The 18,316-nt window shown below is 42.9% G+C and overlaps 1 protein-coding gene and 1 pseudogene across 1 annotated transcript in view; one reads left to right on the forward strand and one right to left on the reverse strand.

The window, feature by feature from the left end:
* The window catches only part of LOC131325252 (endonuclease 4-like), a 92,082-nt gene that overhangs the window by 41,166 nt on the left and 32,600 nt on the right, over positions 1-18,316 (forward strand). The gene's annotated exons all lie outside the window — the stretch shown is intronic.
* Positions 1,983-17,923, reverse strand: LOC131325251 (cysteine synthase-like; annotated as a pseudogene).

Below are 18,316 nucleotides of genomic sequence, written 5' to 3' on the forward strand. Positions count from 1 at the left end.
TGGAAACTTTGGGGTGTTTTTTCAGTTGTCCCCGAAAACCACCCCGATATATATATACACTTTGGCTATTCACTTTTTCATCTACGAATTTAACACTACTCTCTATTGTTTGCACTCTATCCATTGCCTCTTGGAACGTTGAATTTGGGTTTAGCTATAATAGCCAACATGGCTCCAGTAGAGAGCCTCATAGAGATGCTCTAATTATTCCCACGTTCTTGTATTTAGGCTTGATGGCTTAAGTTCTCCAGGCTTGATGGCTTAAGTTCTCCACGAATTTAATAGCCTCTAGCTGAAAGGTCCCCGGTAAATGGCCACAAATTGATACTTTCCTATACAAGTTAACCAAGCATGATTTTGGAAATTCAAATCTTTTGATACATAGGAAATTTGAAAGAATCAAAACTAACCGTGTCATGTTCGAGTCATGTCGTATCGTGTTAACGTGTCGACACGAACATTAAATAGTTACTTGTGTCCTTATCAAGTTACGCGAGTCAAATCCGTTTTTGAACCATTTAATTTTCGTGGTGGTGGGTCTTGTTATATTCGTGTTTGTGTCAAAAAATAGTTGACCCAAACCCTCTAACTTTGTGTCGTGTTAACGAATCGTGTCTGGAATTTCCATGAACAATTGATTGGAGAGAGAGAAGAAAATTCGGAAAAATAATGGGTAAATATGACCTTTGTGGCATGAATTTGGAAAGGGTACCATCCATTTGTGCAGCACAACGAAATAATTTGAAACAGGTGAAAAAACATGGAGTAATCTTTGGGACCACCCATGTGCTCAAAGTCAAGTGTTTCACACATCGCGCGGTGCATTTTTTACTTCAAATGAAAACTAAGACTAGATCTCCCGAAGTCCAATTAGGTACAGGTTCAAAATTAGCATTTTGCCCCATCGATGCACGAAACTACATAAAAAAGAAATAAAAAAGAATTGCATTGATGTTCTTTATTGTCCAGTGCATTGCACGCTTGTTGGGGCTAAGCAAATGGAGGTGGTCGAAGTACAAATAATACCCAAAACTTCAGAACATCAATACACTCGTTGCACGATTCAATGTATTCTTATTTGTATGCGTGTTCACAAATCTCCAACACACTTTCTGAAGCGTGATACCCTTCAAACGAGCATTAACATTTTCCTGATCAAAATACAAGAGGCAAAATGCAATGAGTTACGTGATTTCTTGATCTGAGATATTACTTTTCTAAGTTTTCTGTACCCTCTTCTCTTTCAGTGTCTATAACTAATGCATCGCAGTCCACCAGCTGAATCTAGCCGGGCATCGCTAACCGGTTTCTTGTTTTGTAGGCTTGCTTAGAGGAGGAAGGTAATGAGGATCAGAAGAGTGTTCTTTTTTCTTTTCATAACTAAAGAGTCGGTTCATTTATAGTTGTTGGGGACAAGAAGGCGGGTTTTCGAGTATTTGCAAGATGACTTAGATTGCTTTTAAAAGTTAGATCTATTAATGCACTATGTTTTTTTGCCTTAATATGCCTTTTTGTAAATTCTATCAACTACTTGCATGTTTTTTGTGAGGCGCTTAAAGTACGGTGCAAAGACTATCCCTTCTTTTATGGTATATATTAGGTAATTTTATAGTTTGTAAATAAAAACTAAAATCTCGGAAAGCTTATGCATCAACGCCTTGAGGCTTACGCGGTTACGCCAAACAACCTCTCCTTGCGCTTTCACCTAAAACTTTGATCCGACCTGTCTTACACCGACCGAATAACCACCCCAGACACCAAGTTTTCAGAAAAATCCGTGGGTTTCCTACCTTCCGATTTCACCTCCAGCTTAATTCAAAGATGCTGTCATTTTAAACTTATTTCTCAAATTTCGAAGCTCTAAGTAATTGCCATCGCACCAAGCAAATAGCCCCCTTGAAATAATTGCAGTTAATATGATTGACTTCCAAACAGTAAACATATCCAGTTTACTTTCCAAAGACAAAAAAGGAAAGAGGAGAAAAGAAATCAGCCTCCAAGTCATGGATTTGCCTTTGAAACCACAGAGAAAAAATTCTGCACCAAACCTTATTTCATCTCCAAACAAAGAGTTGTATCGATGCCCGGCAATAAACCTTTCGGCAAACCCAAGCGTTGGTGAAACAACTATTACATGCAAAACTTATCATGCCAAAGCTCCCATATCCAAATTGCGTTCCGAACTTAAAACCATGATCTCGATAATTTTTTCTATTCAGACTAGAAAAGGGGGAAGACGGTAGCACCTTTTGAAGCTACGGAAAACCTCAGGGATCGAAAGTCATGCTCTCTGATTCCTTCTTCAAGACATCAAACAGCACAGATGACAAGTAACGCTCTCCGAAGCTGGGGAACACAACCTGTCGAAAAAGATATTATGAAATCGCTGTCAGCTTTTTCAGATTTACGCGAAGAAAAACAATGTATCGAAAATAATTATAGTAAATCAGTCAAAAGTTTTCAAGTGGTGTTCAGCTCAGACAAATTACTCAAGAATAAGCAATGGTTTACACCCTTCATAATTAACATGACAGATTTTTCTGCATTAGAACAAATTTCCCAGTAGACATTCGAATATACACACATGATGCGGTAGAGGAGAGCGAAAATTCGAAACTTACGACAATGAGTTTTCCAGCATTTTCTGGCCTCCTAGCTATCTTAATTGTCGCAGCGGCCAGATGATATTCCTACCTGCAAACCAGTTAACCACTGAAGTGTCACAATTGTGACTAATAGAAAACCTCATTTGAGGAAAGAGGAGTGGTAAATACCTCATAGGACAAGCTGCTAAGCAATGAGAATAATTATGTTCTTACCAGCAAACCTTCTTTAAGTGCAAGAAGCTTAGCAGTTTCAACAGCTTCCTCGCTTGATATCTGCAATGTTGCCTGACCAAAACCGTTCAGAAATAATGAACGCAATCCCCAATAAGGACTTAATTTGTGCGGCAGGTGATTAGGTACCTAATTAGCGACAGTTAGTTTATGCACTTTGAAGGCTGCATAAATCCGAAGTTGTTGATTATAAAGAAGAAGACCAGAAACCAATCCCCTCCTTCGTTTTCTTTTATTTTCTTTACGAAACACAAGATGTGATAAGAGATATTGGTCATGGGAAAATGGGGTTTTGAACTAGTAGGGGTGTGAGGGCTTGAATGCGAGTCTTTTGGTAGGAGACTACTTGTTCAAGGCTTTGTAGCACGGAAGCCTTGGACAAGGCTTTCTTAGGAGGGGCAAGAGTAAACGAGAGAGGTTTTCCTTGCATCCGTAGCTAGAAGCTATCGGTAATGGATGGAATAAGAGGAGCAGCCAAAGGAGCACCTATTTGGGCATAAAAAGTTGTACAGTTTCACCCTACCGTTCCTTTCGGGCCAGGAAAAGACTCTAGGGGTTTGAACTTCTGAAGACTTGGTGTCCTTGGACTAGAGGTGTCGAGCTTACCCCTATTTTACTAAACCTGAATGAGACAGCTTGAGATTTTGAGCATGCTTACTTGAATAACTTCGTCGAGTAACTGGACATCCAATACTTCATGGACGAAACCAGCACCGATTCCTTGGATTTTATGAGGGCCTACATGTTACAGCATGACAAACATCAAGAAAGGTAAGCTTGAAAGAAGACATTTCTCCTCTGCAATGGTATGAGATGATTGCGATTTGGAATAATATAACTCTGTATTAGCCTGCTAGGTAACTGTCACAACCATTAATTACCACCCAAACAACATGAACGACAAATGCGAATGGAATAGGAAGGTCATATTTTCTAATTGGTTTCTAATGTTGATGTTAACAGAAGATACCGGAACATAAAAATTGTCTACAGATTTATCACAATGAATCCAATGTCGTCAAGAAGGAACGGTTTTGTATGTTCTTCTAGAATAATGGAATCAGCATTCTTAACAAAATGATAACTAGATACATCATACATGGACGTTACAATTTTGCTTATCATGCCCCACATTGCATTTTCAGCAAAGTAGTTTAAATAAAAATTTCAAAAACGCTACATTTTGCTCTCGTATTCATTATTGACAACAAAGACAGCATATGGGCACAACGTGACATTGCGTACTGCATACAAAACCCCAAAACTTATACCATTATTACAAACGATCATCGTGAATAGCCCAATTGTGCTGCTTTTGGCATTGGACTGCACCGTGAACTGGTTCTACACCACTTAACGATAACTCGCTGAGACATTTTAGAAACAGAAACTCACCAGGCTTCCCTCCAGATAAAACTGCACTTTCAACAGGTTCTACGCCATACAACTGAACAAATAAAAAAAGGCAACCCAAAACAGGAAATGAGAATATAGACCAAATATGAAATAGAGGGAAGAAGTACATTGAGAAAATAAGAACTCTCCTAACCAAAAGCTTACCTTAATGTCAGGGTTTTTCTCTTTAAGGTAGCTTCCTGCACCTGTAACTGTTCCTCCAGTACCTATCCCAGAAACCAGGGCATCGACTTTCCCACCGGAAGTTTTCCAGATCTCGGGTCCAGTGGTTTCATAATGGATCTAAAGTAAGATGTCCATCAAATAACTAATCTTGTGTAGGGAGGTGTTCCCGAGCAGAGACATTTAGTCGCCGAACACGTGATGTTTAGGAGTGCAAGGTGAATACAACTGGACTTATCGCCGGGCAGTACGGTGAACAGCGATATGGACCAGTGATATGAGAAGTCATGGCTATAAAAAGACTGTTCGGTTATGATACAGCCGAACAGATGATATAAAGAACCTAGCACGTGATACGAGTGATCACGGGTTGAAAGCAATGCAATCGATATCCGAATAAATGGTACGTGGGACCATAGTTTGAATATAGACAGGACAGTCATCATGCTAAACCAGTGTTCGGCAATATGGACCAGTGACATGAGAAGTCAATGGTCCAGGAAGGTTGTACGGGCTCAAGGACCAGTTACATGTGAGGTAACTGGTCCAAGCCGTCTGTTCGGCTATGAGACGGCCGAACAAAGATGGAACTCCAATCGAGAGTAGGAGCAGAGAGAATACTCTGGAAGATTCCAGAATAGTCATGTCCCATATAGGGATAAAAGATCCCAAGAATATAGGATCTGAGAAAGATACCCAACGAGTATGGGATGTTCGGCTCTTAAAGGAAAAGAATCCTAAAAGGACTCTTTTCCATAAACTGATAAAGGAAACGAGACTCCTTGATATCCTGGGTTTCCTATACGAGTTAGGAATCCTATGGCAATAAGGATGCTTGGACAGCAAGCATCCGGATGTCTATATAAACAGAGCAAGCCTAGAGGTAAAAGGTACGCAATATTGTATTATTATTGCTTTCCTACTGATAATTAGGGCTGAGTTTTCTAGTACGTGATACTAACAAAAGCATCGGAGGGCCTTTGCCACGAGAGGCAAAGGTGCACTCACCCTCTGTCTATTTTGCAGATTAGGGTTCAGACGTCGAGCTAGGGTTCCGGTGAAGAGGCACGAATAAGCCGTTGCGATCCAGTTGATCCGAAGCGTCAATTGTTTTCATCCCCCTACAATTGGCGCCGTCTGTGGGAAACGAACAGATTTTTTGAAGAAAGTAATCATGACGGAAGAAAATCCAGTCACACCGTTTAGTCCAAAGGACCAGTTGGGTGGAGGAAGAGATAAATCTCCACCAGGTGCTCCGAGAAAGCCCACTGGTAGACATGACAGAGAAAACTCCAAAGAAAAAGGAGACAAAACTGCTACTGGTTCCACAAGAAGGAGCAAGTCTCATCGACGAGAGGAGTCAGATACTCGTTCAAAGAGTATACACAACGATGATGACGTCCTTGATAAAAAAAGAAGAGAAATCGAGAAATATGCTCGTTTAATAAGAAAACGAGAGTACGAGATACGAGAGTTGCAGAAGGTACGAGAGCACCCCGAGGACTCTGGACTCTCTCGACGGAATTCCCAAAGGGACGGACGGGCCCTGGTGATTCATGAACAGACTCATTCACGCAGAAGGGGGAGTAGAAGTCCTGTTAAAGGGCGTCATAAGGCTTCTCCACGAAAAAGGGGAAGAAGAAGTAGAAGCCGAACACCAGAGAGAAAGACTTCTTCACGAAAAAGGAGAAGCAGAGATCGAAGTTCTACCCCCGAGGAAGAGGATACGAGAAAGCATCATCGAGACAGGTACGAGAGACCTGATGCTGATTGGGCCGAAGCTTCAGCCCACAATTTGAAGGAAAAAGAGGATGGCACAATGACTGCACGAGAAGCAGCACGCAAGGCCCTGAGTAATATTGCGGCCTCCCCCTTTACAAGGAGGCTGCAAGAAGCGAGATTGCCGAGCAGAGTGAAGCACGGGGCGTTCGTACTTTACGAGACAAATACGGATCCCGTGGCTCACATACAGCATTATCAACAGGCCATGTTTATGCATGAGGGGGATGATTCCATCTTGTGCAAGATGTTTCCCTCTAGTCTTGGCAAAGTGGCTTTGTCCTGGTTTCATAAACTGGCCCCACGATCCATACGAGGATGGAGGCAGTTGGCAGAGGAATTCACTGCTCGGTTCTTGACAAGCAGAAAAGCCCCGAAGACTTTTGAAAGTCTTTCCACCATGAAGCAGGAGGAGAACGAACAGATCAGGGATTATGCAAAGAAATACTGGGAGACTTTCAACGAGATTGAAAGTTGTAGTGAGGAGTACGCAATTGCAACATTCAAAACTGGTTTACCTGTTCGGGGAGAGCTGCGCCGTTCATTGAATAAACATCCGGTAGCCACCCTGGCTAAATTGATGGAACGGATAGAACAACATGCCAGAATGGAGGATGACATACTCCGTGAGGACGGCAGAATAATTGCCGAACAGCCAAAGGCACCTGCTAAAAAGGTGGAGAAGCCAGAACCCAAGACTTACAGAGATAGAAAGGAGTACGGACAGAATAAGAAGGAGTCATACAAAGAAAAGCAAGCTCCAGACCCTAAATCCTTCTTTTCTGTCACTACAGTTTGGAAGGAGCCAATCTACAGGATTCTTTATCGAATAAAGAATCAACCATATTTCAAATGGCCTCCGAGTCCAGGAGGAGACAAAGATGCAAAACGTGCTACGAATCAGCACTGCAGTTATCATAAGGATTGGGGCCATATGACGGAAGATTGTGAGACATATAAAAGGCACCTTGATGATTTAGTCTCTCGGGGCTATCTTAAGGAATTTATCCAGGAAGACCCTAAAGAGAAAGGGAAAGCCATGGAGTTGGGTTACGAACAAAACCCTAGAGGCGTCATCCATATGATACATGGATTGGCCACACCGTACACGAGAAGTGAGGTTAGGCTATTTCAGAGGCAAGTCAAGCATGATCAGCATGTGATGCGGTTGGGAAACAAGAGGGGGCGAGAGACTGATGTACGCAAAGAGAGCATGGCATTCAGTGATGAGGATTTGGGGGAGGTCCAAATACCCCACAATGATGCATTGGTCGTAACCCTACGAGTTGGGGAATACGACATCGAAAGAATTCTAGTGGACTCGGGGAGCTGTACAGAGGTATTGTACTACGATGCATTCAAGAAGATGGGGCTGGCACAATCAGACTTAGAACAGTCTACAACGCCTCTTATTGGGTTCGGTGCAGGAGCAGTTTGGCCCCTTGGAAAAGTGACATTACCTGTTCGGGCCGGATCAGTGGTGCTAAGAACGGACTTTTTAGTGGTCGATGTCCCTTCTTCCTATAACGCGATTATAGGGAGGACATGGTTGCATAAGATGAGAGCAGTCTCCTCGACTTATCACCAGATAGTAAAATTCCCAGGATCAAATGGGATTGAAGTTCTTAAAGGCAACCAGAAGGTGGCGCAACAATGCTTGATTTTCATCATCAAAACAGCCCCAAAAGTCCACCATATTCATACACTGGAAGTACCAGATCAACCAACCATCGAAGATGTTGGAAGAAGCCCGGCTGAAAAAGTGGTAGAGGGCTTGGAGAAGATTCAGATCAACGAGATTGATCCTGAAAGATATTTTTTGGTTGGGGAATCACTACCAACAGATGAAAAGGCCGAATCGATAAAATTCTTGAAAGAGCATATTGATGTTTTTGCATGGGTGCCTGAGGAAATGCCTGGGGTGGATGCAGATGTGATCTGTCACCATCTAAACATCGACCCACAGCACAAGCCGATCATTCAGAAGAAACGAAGGGCAGCCGTGCAGCATGTAGATGCAGTGATTGAGGAGGTAGATCGTTTGTTGGAAGCCAAAGCAATACGAGAAGTCTATTACCCCGAGTGGTTATCCAACACTGTTGTAGTAAAGAAGAAGAATGGAAAGTGGCGTGTCTGTGTGGACTTCACAGACCTAAACAAAGCGTGTCCTAAGGATAGTTTTCCTTTGCCCAGGATTGACCAGTTGGTTGATGCAACCTCTGGTTACGAGCGAATGAGTTTTCTCGATGCATATCGAGGATATCATCAGATTGCTATGTTTGAACCTGATCAAGAGAAGACTTCCTTCATCACACCTCGAGGATTATACTGCTACAGTGTCATGCCGTTTGGACTGAAGAATGCTGGGGCTACATACCAAAGACTTGCAACCATCATGTTCAAAAATCTCATTGGGAAAACTTTAGAAGTTTACATTGACGATATGGTGGTGAAAAGTCGAGAAAAAGGAGGGCATATCACTGATTTAAGAGAAGTCTTTGACATTTTGAGGAAATACAAGTTGAAACTCAACGCCTCGAAGTGTGCGTTTGGAGTTGGTTCAGGAAAGTTCTTGGGCCATTTGGTAACCATAAGGGGGATAGAGGCAAATCCCGAACAAATTGATGCTTTGCAGAGATTACAGAGTCCCAAAACTACCAAGGAAGTCCAGAGGCTGACAGGAATGGCAGCAGCATTGAACAGATTCATCAGTAGGTCAAGTGACAAGTGCAGACCCTTTTTTCAGTTACTGAAAAAGAGGGAGGGATTTGAATGGGGAGCTGAATGTGAGCAGGCCTTCCAAGACCTGAAAAAGTACTTGGCCGAACCCCCATTATTGTCAACTCCACAGCCAGGTGAGTCCTTAATTCTGTATTTAGCTGTTTCCGAGCACGCAGTTAGTGCAGTCTTATTGAGGGATTTGGGGATCGAGCAAATCCCCATTTATTATGTTAGCAAGACATTATTGGATGCAGAGACGAGATATCTGCCATTAGAAAAACTTGTCCTGGCACTTAGGACAGCAACTAGGAAATTGCCACACTACTTCCAAAGCCATAAGGTTGTGGTTCATACCGAGTATCCATTAAAATCACTGCTTCGAAAGGCAGATTTCTCGGGAAGGATCTCGACGTGGTCTGTGGAGCTGAGCCAGTATGATCTCGAATATCAGCCGCGAACAGCAATTAAAGGCCAAGTGTTGGCTGATTTTGTGGCAGAGTTTTCCCCCACTGTAGCTCCCTCGCCTCCTACGAGAAAGGAGCAGGCGGCTAACACATCATCCTTGAAAGATCAACCTTTTGCCGAACAGGATCCTAAAGAATGGAAGCTATACGTTGATGGATCAGCATGTAATACTGGTTCTGGAATTGGAATTGTCCTTTTTCCTCCTCAAGGAGTTCTGATTGAACTCTCTGTTCGGCTTGGATTTAGTGCATCCAATAATGTGGCTGAATATGAAGCACTCTTGGCAGGACTGAGAAGTGCGAAAAACCTTAAAGCAGAGCGGGTAAGGGTGTATTGTGATTCCCAGCTTGTTGTGAATCAACTGTCCGGCGAGTACGAGACTCGAAATGAAAAGATGGTGGCCTACGTGCAGGCAGCCAAGGACCTGCTTGATACCTTCGAGAGGGTATATATTGAGCAAATAAGTTCAGGACAGAATGCTCATGCGGATTCCTTAGCATGGTTGGCTGCGGCTGTTCCTACTGAGTTCAAAAGGAAGGTAGCAGTTGAATATCTGAATGAGCCGAGCATTGGGAGGAGTGTAGACTTGGTCTTGGACGTGAACCAAGGACCGAGTTGGATGGACCCAATAATAGAGTTCTTACGAGACGAGATACTCCCTTCTGATAAGAAGGAGGCCCATAAGATAAAAGTCAAATCTGCTAGGTTTTGGATGTCCCCAGAGGGTAAGTTGTACAGGAAATCCTTTACAGGTCCTTATTTGCTATGCGTACATCCTGAGATGGTACAGAAGTTCCTTCATGAGATCCACGAGGGAACATGTGGGAGCCATGCTGGAGGGAGATCCATTGCTCACCGAGCATTTACTCAAGGCTACTGGTGGCCACACATGCAAGAAGATGCAAAAGTTTATGTAAAGATTTGTGAGAAGTGTCAGAAATTCTCACCAATGATTCGAACACCTGCTGAGGATCTGGTGCCTTTGACGAGTCCCTGGCCTTTTGCCCAATGGGGAATGGATATCGTAGGTCCATTGCACAAAGCAACTGGGAATCGAAAATTCCTGCTTGTAGCAACTGATTATTTTACGAAGTGGATTGAGGCAGAACCATTAGCCAAAATCACTGAACCTATGATAGAAAGGTTCGTGTGGAAAAGCATCATCACTCGTTTTGGGGTCCCTTATTCATTGATTACGGACAATGGATCCCAATTTCAGAAGAAATTCAAGACTTTTTGTGCCCAGTATGGAATAAGAAATTATTATTCCACCCCAGCTTACCCTCAGAGTAATGGGCAAGCAGAGGCATCTAATAAAACTATCCTTGATGGAATCAAGAAAAGACTGGACAAAGCTAAGGGCAAATGGCCTGATGAGTTACCATTAGTTTTGTGGGCTCACCGAACAACGCTTAGGAGGTCTACGGGAGAGACCCCCTATTCGTTGGCATTTGGAACAGAGGCTGTTATACCTCTGGAAGTGGGTCTGCCGACCAACAGGACAGCTTTGGTTGAAAGTGGAGGCAATGACAGGGCCCTTGAAATTGAGCTTGATCTTGCCGAGGAGAAGAGAGAAAAAGCCTTGGTACATCTTGCTTCTTACCAAGAACAGCTGATGAAAAGCTACAACAAACATGTTCATCCTAGGGAATTTGGTGTTGGGGACCTTGTGCTACGAAAAGTGCTCGGCAATACCAAGGTGGCTAACGAAGGTAAGTTGGGGGCCAACTGGGAAGGCCCGTACAGAGTAACTGAAATTGTGGGCATAGGAGCCTATAGATTGGCAGATCTGGATGGTGATCCAATTCCAAGACCTTGGAATGTTCATAATTTACGAAAGTTCTTTGTTTAGAAGTATTAAAATCTGTTTTAGATTTGCACTACGTGATTGTGTGGGAATTACGAATATAATTCCTTTGTTCTATTTTTGATTACTTTTTGGGGTACGAATAAACGCCCTCTTGCGTTTTGCAGATTATGAATAAAATCACTTATTTCATATAACTGTTGTGGTATTTAAATACGAACTACGAGTTTAGTCTCCTTTATTCGTATTGGGGAGCAGGGTATACCTTTTAAGTATGTGAAACTTAAAAGCAAGTACGTGACACTTAAACTAACTGCAGGTATGAAAACACTTGTATGTTTTTTATAATACAAGTACGAAATACTTGTATGGACGTTCAAAGTACGAGATACTTATATGGTATTTTAAGTACGTGATACTTAAGAGACTATATTGGCTTGACTTAAATGTAAGCCAAATTCTTAAGTACGTGACACTTAACGAATACAAGTACGAGATACTTAAGTACGTGAAACTTGAGGAAATCCTTTATGATCAAGTGTTTGTATGACAAACACTTGAAAGACTTGTAAAAAGCAAATGGCTTGGCTTACACCTATATGAACCTTACGAATACAAGTATGAAAACACTTGTATGTACTAAAACTTGAAAACCAGTCCGAAAAACTGGTTTAACAAAAGGTTTCTAAGTACGTGAAACTTAGATTCAGTACAACGACGTCCTGTTTCTAGGATCTGCTTGGGTACGAAATACTTATGCAGACACACAATATATGATCAAACAAATCAATAGTACGAAATACTTGAGATTAAAGCAATGCATCCGAACAGATGTAATAAACAGAAGAGAGCCGAGCAAATGCCACAGAGGGCCGAATACCTGTTTGAGACAAAATATTAAAAGTTTGGGAGCCACACAGGGCCAAGTGCTTATGGTCACGCAGGACCAGCAACCAAAAACAAGGAGTTCAGACAAGCCTACCAACAGTCAGTCCACATTCTGGACTTCCGGAACATCCGTATTAACCTGGGGACCTGCCCCATCATCTGCTGGATTCTCCTCCAACACAATGGGTTCATTGACTGCATCTTGAGCTGGGGACAGGACAGCCTGGGAACCAGATGGGATGTCTTCTTCTGCTCCAGTAAAATCTTCAATCTGCTGCTCAACATCATCTTCTAGAGGAACATCTTGCTGTTGGGAAGCTGCAGCCCGGCTGCTCGGTAGATCATTATCAGTCCACAATGGAGAGTCCTCAGCAACGCCAACCTTTGTTAAACAGGTTTCCCAGCAAGCAATCCAAATTTGATCTTGAAGAGCAGGAATCTGTTGAACATAGTTCGCAGTTGTGGTGTCAAATCCTTTCTGGTACCCATCCTCATAAGCAGCTTTTCTGGCAGTATCAATCTCTGATAACGCCTGATTGAGGCTCTCTTCGGCAACTTCAAGTTTTTCCTTAGTTTGGTTGAAGTCAGATTTGGCCTTGTCTCTTTCTCTCTCCAGCCTGGTAACTGTTCGGAGCAGTCTGGTATTGTCATTCATCAGCCTCACCCTTTCTGCGTCTGCTTCTTGGTACTTTTTACCTAAAGTGACCATTTTTTGAATGAACTGGCAAAACACCGAACAGTAAGCAATAAGAATATCCAGTGGTGTATGAAATATGCACTAAGACTTATATGAAAAGATTAGATCACATTACCCTAATACCACTGACGAGTCCAGTGGCGACGAGCCGATCAGATGTAGCCTCAGATTCTTTCTGCATATCTACAGGGAGCAGTAAGCCTTGGGCAAGGGCAAGTGCTGTCTCCGAAGAGCTAGCACTATCCCCGACATGAACGGGACGATCTCCCCTAGTGAAGGGAGGCGTCCAAGTCTGAGGAAGGACTTCAGTGGTTGGAGAGATGGGATGATGAGTTTCGGTAACTGCTCCAGGAGCAGTACCATCTTGACTGTCAGTTCTTGGACGTTTGTCTCGATGGAAGTCGGTGGCTTCTGTAGCAGTATCAACTTCCCGAGGAGAAGAAGATGACCGTGCAGATCCCCCCTATTGCGACGTGAACGCGGGGGAGGGACACCAGTTGATGCTACCCTATTGGTAGCACCACGTCCCCGTGTGGAGACAGTAAGTAAAGAGCTAAGGTTGATGGGTTGGTGTGTCATTGTACCTGGAGTCGGAGGAGATCGAGAATATCCGGATGAGGAAGACTGACTGGTGATTGGGTGAAGAACAGGTTGTTGTTCGGTAATGACTTGCCTACGCCTAGATCTTCTGAGTACCACACGTGTTTGAGGTACACCGTCAGGGATAGCAATCTCGTCTGACTGACCGGCAACAGTGACACCAGCTTGTAGCCTTGTGTTTCGTGGTTGGGGGGCAGTGGAGGTAGAAGCAGCACTGGTGCTGGGATGAGCTAGTCTTCTATCAATGACTCCTTTGTATGAAGGTTCGTACCCCAGCAGCACGTCAGCGTCCCGACCCCGACCAGCTGTTCGGGTACCCGGCACTCCTGTATATTTAAGTACTTTGTTGATATCCTCTGTTCGGATATTGCTTGGTGTACGTCTGGGACGGTGGTTAGCGTTATCAGCTGCATCCAAAATGTTAAAATAAATAAGACATAAGGAAACGCTACGAGAAAGCAGTAAACAGAAACTTTCAGAATTAGGAAAATGAGGAGTATTACGTGGGTAGCCCCATATGTGGGGGCAGTGGAGCCCCACCACTTGACCATCCTCTCCTAGAGGTTCGAAAGCTCCAGTGACATAGAGAAAATCAACCTCATGGTCCCGAGCAGAATCTGGCAGGTTGAGCACGAGGCGCTTTTCTGCCCTTCTTACTTTGAAATAGTATGTGTTATAATCAGGGTTAAGTACAATGCTGTACCACCACTGAATATCCCAGATCCCCAGCTGGGTGCCTAGAATCCTATTCAAAGCAACTACCCCCATTATCAACCTAAACACATTTGTTGACACTTGCATTGGAGTGAGACGGTACCAACTCAGGATTTGACGAAGGAGTGGATGAAGGGGGAAACGGACCCCGCCTTCGACGATGGCTACGATTGGGATACACATTCTATCCCAAGAGCCACCGTCCCTATCTGCCCCTAGAGGGGCGAGTTCGAGACCAACATTTTCTGGAACGTTGTAATCCCTCCTAAATGCTGTCATGGCAGAAGGGGTCTCGCATAATTTCCTAAATTTACCGGGTTTAGGAAGGTTATCGTGTTCATCCGCCATGGATATACTCGAAGGAAGTGTAAAAATACGACTGGACGTGACTGAAACCCTAGAAGTGATCTACAAATTCGAGAATGAAATCTCAGATGGAAAACCTAAGCAGAGAAAATAGAGTTAAGAACGAGAATCTTACAAGGGAACCGTGACGATTTCCTGAAACGCGATCGGGTTTTCAGAAGGCGGCGATGGCAGAAAAGCTTAGAGGGAAATTCTCAAGGAAAGTTCGAGTGTTTTTGGGTAAAAACCCAAATGACCCCTTTTTGGGGTTTAAGAGGGAGAAATGGAGACGAAGCGTCCCCTCTTACGCCGTTACAGGAAAAGTAACGGGGAAAAGGGTTCTAACTAAACGGCGTATTGACGTCGTTTGGACAGAGTGGCAGATCACATTAAATGAAAAGCGTACGATGAGTACCACGTGGAGTCATTACCTCGAGATGGTATAATGACGGAGGCGCCAAAATACATCAATAAGATATTGAAATTATGGCTGCATGGGATCAGAAGAGTCTGGTCGTAGTAAAAATTCTGTTTCTAAAAGCGTCATATATTGCCCCCGAACAGTGGTAAATACATGAAGCTGGGGAGCAATTGTAGGGAGGTGTTCCCGAGCAGAGACATTTAGTCGCCGAACACGTGATGTTTAGGAGTGCAAGGTGAATACAACTGGACTTATCGCCGGGCAGTACGGTGAACAGCGATATGGACCAGTGATATGAGAAGTCATGGCTATAAAAAGACTGTTCGGTTATGATACAGCCGAACAGATGATATAAAGAACCTAGCACGTGATACGAGTGATCACGGGTTGAAAGCAATGCAATCGATATCCGAATAAATGGTACGTGGGACCATAGTTTGAATATAGACAGGACAGTCATCATGCTAAACCAGTGTTCGGCAATATGGACCAGTGACATGAGAAGTCAATGGTCCAGGAAGGTTGTACGGGCTCAAGGACCAGTTACATGTGAGGTAACTGGTCCAAGCCGTCTGTTCGGCTATGAGACGGCCGAACAAAGATGGAACTCCAATCGAGAGTAGGAGCAGAGAGAATACTCTGGAAGATTCCAGAATAGTCATGTCCCATATAGGGATAAAAGATCCCAAGAATATAGGATCTGAGAAAGATACCCAACGAGTATGGGATGTTCGGCTCTTAAAGGAAAAGAATCCTAAAAGGACTCTTTTCCATAAACTGATAAAGGAAACGAGACTCCTTGATATCCTGGGTTTCCTATACGAGTTAGGAATCCTATGGCAATAAGGATGCTTGGACAGCAAGCATCCGGATGTCTATATAAACAGAGCAAGCCTAGAGGTAAAAGGTACGCAATATTGTATTATTATTGCTTTCCTACTGATAATTAGGGCTGAGTTTTCTAGTACGTGATACTAACAAAAGCATCGGAGGGCCTTTGCCACGAGAGGCAAAGGTGCACTCACCCCCTGTCTATTTTGCAGATTAGGGTTCAGACGTCGAGCTAGGGTTCCGGTGAAGAGGCACGAATAAGCCGTTGCGATCCAGTTGATCCGAAGCGTCAATTGTTTTCATCCCCCTACATCTTGCAATCTGCTACCAACATATATGCTAATAATAAATATACTCAGAAAGCACTCATGCAATCAATACCTTTGGGGTGGCAGGGTTTTTGAATTGCTGAAGAATGTAGGAATTTGGGGTCTTCGCCTGTATCTCTTCTGCCTTTTTAACAGCCCCATTCACACCCTTGGCAGGATCCGTAAGAACCAATTCAGCTCCAAAAGCTCGGAGAATGGTCTTCCTTTCCATACTCATAGAAGCAGTCATGGCAATGATTAGCTTGTAACCCTTAGCTGCCGCCATAAATGCCAAGCCAATGCCAGTATTACCACTGGTTGGCTCAATGAGGACACTCTTCAGCAGTGTGTGAAATTACACAGAAAAGTTTGTCAGGCTCACAACAACATGAATTGTGTAGGTATGATCGCTGTTATTTGATGAACTCCTTTACATTCATCTACTTAATAGTTAATCAGTTAATAACTAGGCACATCCTTGTCTGAGACTAACTATATATGTGAAATGAGTCACTCCCCCTGGAGCTAAACCATGCTGTCCTGAATGAATGCAATGTGTGCTAAAAAGAGTGATAACAAATATACTCCCTCCGTTCCATGTCCTTGGTCCATTTTGGGAGTTCAAACTTTTTAAGGAGGCATGTAATGATTGCACCTATACTCAAGTTTAATGACCTCATTTCCTTTATTGCCCCTATATTCTATCTACTTTGGGATATTTTTGAAAAATCTTCAAACTTCTACTTTTTTTTCCAGAAATGGACCAACATTTTGGAACATCCAAAATGGAATAATGGACTAACAAATAGGTATGCAGGGAGTACTAGATTTTACAAAGCGATGATGCAGTTAACTGAACTAAGTAACGAAAAGAGGAGAAATCCACTATTTACACAGCACATAATTGACGACACGATATGAGTTCCATTTGAATAGATGTCCATCTTACAGGAATCCACAATGACAAAAATCAAATTGAGCAAATAACAAAACAAGAGAAAACCTAGGGGCGGCTTTGGACTAACCTCGCCAGGCTTAATGAGGCCCTTCTCCTCAGCATCTTGTATCATACCATACCCGATCCTGCATGCCAGAAATAATTTAGTGCATTGCAATCTAGTTGGCAGTCCCGCAATACACTAAAATCTAAGACTTATGGTCTATGTACCACGGATAGAACACGGACTCGTACACTGATATGGATACGGATATAGACACAGACACAGACACAGGATTCTAAAAAGATTGGGACACTGACATGACGGGGGACACGGAAAAGATAAATAAACAAAATTTACTTTTAAGCAAGGGAGCTGTGTGGAAAAGCACAAAGCATCAATATGTATATAAAAGCATCATATGTACATCGTATTACACTTTTAACCCAAATATCTAAAGTAATACACATTTACTCCTAAAAAGGTAAACCAATTGCATATTGAACCCTTGTTGTGTCTCCCATTTCCCTGCCGTGTCCCCACAAAAAAATTAAATTAAATTTAACAGACATGCCAAGTGGTGTGTCCCATACATGTTTTGTCATGTCCTTAACACGTCAGGGACATGGATACGGCGATCTCTAGGAGTGTTGGTGCTTATGGTCATGCTTGAGGTACTACGAAGCAAAATAGCACAGACAATCAAGAGGTAATATACTAATATGTACCGATCTTTGACACTAGAGCAGGGTTCCATCATCTCTAGCTTGGCAGCAACACGAGCGACACAGCCATCCACGACGTTGTTGAGGTATACAAGTGGTGTTTTACCGATCAACTGCACAAGTCAAAGCAATAACAATATTATGATAAGCAGTGGCCCGAGATATTAGGCTCAAGAAGGTGGTACAAACGTAGCGATGAACAAAGCTTACTTCAGTAACATCCTTAGCAATCACATCCTTCTCTTGAGCCGTTTTTCCAAAATCAATGTGCAAGCTGTAGAGTTGAAGAGATGAGAACTAACAACCACAACAGTTCTTAAAGAAATCACATAGGTACTTGTTGGGCCATTGACTCGAGGGTCGCCCACTGTGAGTTCCCAGTTCTCACATGTTGGAACTCTTCAATTTTTTTTTTTATTTTTTTAATAGGAACTCTTCAAAATTGGTGCGATCTTATATAGGATACCTGCAGAAAAGTTTTGCTCACTCCATTTCGTGTTGGGCTTAAATGAGCGGCTAAGAGTTATCTTTCATTAAAGTAGAGACCAAAAACCCTTTTTCACAATTAACATTGCATTTTTCCTTTCTGCCCAAATGTGGATTTTAAAGAATACCAACGAGTGAATAGTTTATTGATTGACGAGAGAAAAGTTTCTAATTTT

This window comes from Rhododendron vialii, chromosome 5a, assembly GCF_030253575.1.
Source record: "Rhododendron vialii isolate Sample 1 chromosome 5a, ASM3025357v1".
NCBI lineage: Eukaryota > Viridiplantae > Streptophyta > Magnoliopsida > Ericales > Ericaceae > Rhododendron > Rhododendron vialii.